The sequence below is a fragment of the Mastomys coucha genome, unplaced genomic scaffold (assembly GCF_008632895.1).
Source record: "Mastomys coucha isolate ucsf_1 unplaced genomic scaffold, UCSF_Mcou_1 pScaffold15, whole genome shotgun sequence".
NCBI lineage: Eukaryota > Metazoa > Chordata > Mammalia > Rodentia > Muridae > Mastomys > Mastomys coucha.
The window spans coordinates 57,468,857-57,474,856 of NW_022196897.1; positions in this window are offsets into that span (position 1 = coordinate 57,468,857).

The window sequence follows — 6,000 nt, forward strand, 5'->3', positions numbered from 1 at the left end:
TCTGGCAGCTCATGAGCCAAATTAAATTAGCAAGCTCTAGGTTCAGTGAGAGACCCTGTCACAAAAAACAGGTGATTGAAAAAGGTGTCTGATATAGACCTCTGGTCTCTCTCCCCTCTTTCTTCTCTCTCCTCTTTCTTTCCTCTCATTCTCCAGAAAGCTACAGCAGTCTTTAAGACAGTCAGAGCAACTTTCAAGCTGTATAAAAACAATGCTTAAACAGCAGTTTCTCCAATGAAGTGTCTTTGACCTTAGTGGCTCATCATTTGAGGATATCCCTGGACCATCTTGACAGGAAGATGCCTGTGAGAGTCTATGAAGCCCCAGGATCTGGCTGGGGGAGAGGGCCTCAAAAACACCCATGGGGAGGGTGGTGGCCCAGTGGCTCTACTTGAAGTGCAAAACTCAGTATTCTCTTCAGGAAAACATGAGTCTCTTAGTGTTGGGGATTAATTCCAGGGCTATGAGCATGCTGGGTAAATGCTTCACCACTGATCCTTAGTTCCAGTCATTTGAGGGCAGTGGTAGATCCTGTACTAGGTTCCAGAAGCACAGATTTAAGACTGTGTCCTGGTTGGTATGTAACTCTTTTTGATAAGCCAAGAAGGAACTCTGTGGGTCCCCAGTTTAAGTGCTATAGTCAACAATGGTAGAGCTATGTAATAGCCCCTGGTGGCAGGTGGGGGCACAGTCTTGTTGCTCAGGATCTCACAAGAAAGCCAGGGTAGTAATGATGTTGGATTGGGCTGAGTTATCTAAGAAAGCCTCGAAGTACAGTGATTTAAACAATGAATTTCATTTCTCCTATTTAGACAATTTTCCAGCCAGGCAGTGGTGGTGGTGGTGGTGATGGTGGTACATTTTAATCCTCTAACTCCAGCACTTGGGAGGCAGAGGCAGGCTGATCACTGAGTATGTGGGCAGCCAATTTACAGAACGAGTTCTAGGGTAGCCAGAGCTACATAGAGAGATCCTTTCTGCTCCATCTGCATGTGTGTCCACCCACAAGGTCATGGTATGGACTCAGATGGCAGGTGGAAACCCAGCCACTATTACTCAGCCAGAAGATAGGCATTCTTATCCTTCTGAGATCACGGTAAAGAAGTTGGCTACTCCATCATAACAAAATCTACTGACAAGGAGTCATGCAGCCACATAGCACTGAGGGAGGCTGGGAAATGTCCACCTTCGGCTATCAGCACATAGTCATCAGGGATGTCAGTGGGCAGCCAGGTGGGCATGTTCAGTGGAGTCACTTGACAGTATTTGAAGAAAGCAAGACACTTGAGGGAAAAGCACTGGGAAGGGACAGTGAGGTGACATTTGCAGGGAAGTGTGGCAGTGGCTCTGTGTGTGTGTGTGTGTGTGTGTGTGTGTGTGTGTGTGTGTGAGTAGGGGGTGTCAGAGGATAGCTTATGGGAGTTGGTTCTCTCCTAGCAAGTGTGTTCTAAGGATTGGACTCAGTTATGAGACTTAGTGGCAAAGCCCTTTATCCACTGAGCCACTTCACCAGCCAAATTTACCTTCCCTGTTGATTTTTTCCCCTTTTGTGTTTTGCCCACGCTAAAAGGGTTCACTCTAAAATTACTGCAATTCTTAGCTTGGTCCAGCTTAATGAATAGATGAATGCATTGAATAAAAATGACCAGAGCACGTGTGGGTGGCCATTCACAGGATCTGTGGCACTCACGAAACCTGCAGGACATTTGGTGGCTCCATCTCCTCAGCCCAGCAGTTGTTCACTGTTTTTATAATCTCGTGGTGGGGTCTGTGCGTTCTTTAGATTTTAGGAACATCCTGGATCTTAACCAGTTTTGCTGACTTCCTGGTTCTTCTGAGCAAGCATTTGAATTTGCATGGCAATAGCTACATAACACTCTGCCCCTTCCGAGGCCCTTCGTTCTTTCTGCTCCCACTTCTGCAGTGTTTTCTGAGTCCTGGGGAAGGCAATGTATATGTCTGGTTATTTTCCTTTACCTGTGACTATTAGGCCAGTGTGCCACAGCAGCAGTCTCTTGTCTAGAGCAGTTTAACCAGGTGAGTCTCTGGAGTCCACCACCCCTTGTACTATCTCCTTCTCTGAGCAGCTGATAGAGTAGTTGTCTATGGATGTAAAAACCAACAGTGGCAATTTAATGGCCCAGCACATCTGCTTAACAAAACAATAGCAGTTGCTTTCACTGGAGTCAACCACAGGTTTTGCCCTTACAGTAACGGATGTGAATTCCTCCTCTAAAGAAGACCTTAAGTCCAATGAGAAGGGAGTTTGTCTCACCCTCCTAACAGTCATGCAGCAGTTACAACCATAGGCACACTGGATGGCATGGTAGTCCAGTTCAGCAGACATAGCCAAGAAGGGCTGTTAGTGACAACTCTCTCCCAGCAGCCCTCCAATAGAGGGGGAGCTCCCAGCTCAGTTACAGCCTCATTTCTCTATGTCCTTCAGCAGAACATGTAGTTTCCAATAAGGACTTAACTACCTAGTTTGGGCATGCCACCAACAGTAGTGGTAACAGCCTTATGGTTTGTGAGGCTTAGGGGCCTCCCCCTTGTACTGGGAATTTCCTCTAAGAACTTTATGGCCCCTGGAAGTTATTTTCACAGTCACATAGAATGCCTACCTTTATTTAAACTCCTTCAGTCTGTCTTCACTGGATTTCTACATACTTTTACAAACCTGTAAGACACCTGTGGTTTGAGTAGGTATGACCCCCATAGAGTCATGTGTTTGAATGCTTGGCCCATAGGGAGTGCCACTCTTAGGAGGTGTGGCCTTGTTGGAGGAAATGTGTCCCTATGAGGGAGAGTTTTGAGGTCTCATATGCTCAAGCTACTTCTAGAGTGGTACACAGTCTCCTGTTGCCTGTGGATCAAGATGTAGCACTCTTGACTCCTCTGGCACCATGCCTGCCTGCACACTGCCATGCTTTCTGCCATGATTATACAGGCTCATAAGCCTCTGAAACTGTAAGCCCCAATGGAATGTTTTCCTTATAAGATTTGTCATGGTCACAATGTCTCTTCCCAGCAATGAAACCCTAAGACAACACTAAAGGATTATCATAATATAAAGAAATGCTTTCCCAGTAAGCCGGCAGCCTCTTTGAAGGGACAACACCGATCTAGGTTGTTATTGGATGGCTAAGAGCATACTAAAAGAGAAATGCTGGCAAAGTCATCAGTTGTACCAGTTGTTTGATCAAAAGAGCAATTTTGGGTAAGAAAGCCTGGATGCAAGACCCTATCCCATTAGCCCCTTCCCAGCCTCATTATCCACAGTCATCTTCCATAAGGCACCATCTGGCCTCCTTATCCTAGGGCGCTGCTGCCGCCCTGGGATCACTATGCATCTCTGTTGCAGGGATTGAATTGTGAACCCTGAGATTGTGTTGTTTATTGGAAAAACCTGTTTCTAGTGGTATGCCTCAGCTTTAGCACACACGTTTAATCCCTCTAGCTGGAATAGGAACACACCCTTAGTATGAGGGTAAAGCTTGCAGAAGAATAACAGCCATGTGTTGAGAGTGATGTGCCCTTTTCGTAAACCTCAAAAAGATCACCAAGGAGCTGACTCCGAAGCTCAAGCTCGAGCTTGGGCTATACCACCGTCTCAGGTGCAGCAGAATGGGAGGGTGTAGCCCCAAGCCCAATTTTAAGCACTTATTTATAGAGGTAAGCAAACAAGCAAGGGGGTTTCTAGCGTGGCATACATTTGATTGGGGGGCCGTTGTGGAATTTTGTTGCCCTTTAACATAACTGGCTGGTCCCGGGGGCCAAACAAGCTTCTGCTTTCCTCCTCGGTGGTGGTGGTTAGGGAGTAAAGTGCCAGGGGCAGGCTTGTCAGAGAGTAACCTGGAGACTGGTGCAAGACGCTGGCTTGTTGGTTAACTCAGGGTCAGCCTTAGGTCAGGCTCTCTAAGATGGAGTCTGAACCCAAGATCTGGTCTCTCAATGTCTAACTGAGAGGCAGACAAAGTGAAAAGTGAGAGAAACATTTGACGGAATAGGATGTGACCAGCTCTCAAGAAAACAGAGAGCAAAGAGGCTACTTAAGAGAGGGCAGCACAGAGGAGGCAGAGGCAGTTTTACTGGGACAGGTTGCAAAAAGAGACCAAGCTAGACACAAGTGAAGACAGACAGAGCCAGAGAAGGAGAAGGAGCTGGAAGATTAGAACAGATTGGCAAAGTTGGTATGAAGTCAAACAGAGCAATCCAGTGAGAAGCTGAGAGGAACCAGATTGAATCATTCAGCTTGGAGAAGAGTTTTGAGCCAGAACAGCTGAGTTGATCTGGCCAGCTGGAGCTGAGAAAGAGCTAGAAAGGGCTACTTTACTCAGCAGTAAGCCTCAGAGGCTGAAAACATTCTAGGCCTAGATCAGATTGTCCAGAGGCTAGAAGCTTCCAGGACTAGGCCTGGGTTAGCAGACAGGGGCAGTAAACTTCTGAGATGGCAGTTACAACATCTAATAAAAGACACTTTTACATCTTCCAACCAACGTTATGGTTAGAAGGAGCACCCAACATAAATAGAGAAGGACAAAGTCCACCAACATTGCAAAAAGCAGAAGACATTGGACAAAAATGTCACAGAGGACATGAGACAGCTGACAGAAAGCTGCAGTGGAGAGATTCTCCTGTGATAGTCTCCAGAGGAAGCATCCATTCCTTGAGTTCATCTGGATGCCCAGAGAGACCTGGAAGACTCTGAACTGGTCGGAGTCTCGAGCCCAGAGCAAGGGAAGACCCAGAGCCTCTGAAACAGCGAATTACAGTAAGCCAACCCCAAAAGACAATTTTAATTATATAGGCAGACTCTTCCTGCATTAAAAAAAAAAGTGAGAAGCTCCATTTCAGACCCCTTAAAAGCAAGGGTAGGAGGGGGCTGGAGAGATCGCCCAGTGGTTAAGAGCACTGACTGCTCTTCCAGAGGTCCTGAGTTCAATTCCCAGGAACCACATGGTGGCTCACAACCATCTGCAATGAGATCTGATGCCCTCTTCTGGTGTGTATGAAGACAACTACAATGTTCTTACATAATATGATAAATCTTTTAAAAGAGAAAGAGCAAGGGTAGGGCTTGGGGTGATGGAAGCGTTACTTGAAAAGGCCATTGCAGTACTCACTGCGATTTTAGCCACTGGCATAAAGCCCTCCATACTTTCAGCTGTAATCTTTATATTTTTTCTCCCAAAAAGCATTGAAAAAAATAGCTGTACAAGAAAAAATAGCTACAATAATACAAAGGCTTGAGATACAAGAGCAAAGGAAAGAAGAGAACGGGGTGTGCCTAATTGTGAATCTGTGTTACGTAATGAAGTTGATGATCAGGATAGACAGCCTTTGGACAGTGAGTACGAAGCCTGGCTCGCTGGGGTAGAGCTGGGTATGCAGTGCCTAAGTGTCTAGTTTATGTGTGGATTCATAAAGATCTAATTGTACCTGGATAAACAGAATGGGAAATAAAATCAGCTGGAAGACACTGGATTACAGAAACAAAACAAACCAAAACCCCGCTAAATTAAATCAACCTGTATACTTTTTAAAAAAAAAAGGGCCAGAGGGTAAAAAAGGCTCAGCGGTTAAGAGCACTGACTGCTCTTCCAAAGGTCCTGAGTTCAAATCCCAGCAACCACATGGTGGCTCACAACCACCCTTAATGAGATCTGACGCCCTCTTCTGGTGTGTCTGAAGACAGCTACTATGTACTTATGTATAATAATAAATAAATCTTTGGGTCAGAGCGAGCGGGGCCGACTGAAGCGAGCGGGGTTGACCGGAGCCAGCAGAGGCCCTAAAAATTCAATTCCCAATAACCACATGAAGGCTCATAACCATCTGTAAAGGCTACAGTGTACTCACATACATAAAATAAACAAATAAATCTAAAAAAATCAAAAATAAATAAAAATATGCTAACTTCAGAATGGAGGTCAGGGAATGTGTTAAAAATTTGATTTGAGTACTCAGACAGAAACACAGACAGAAAGCTGACTCCCCCCT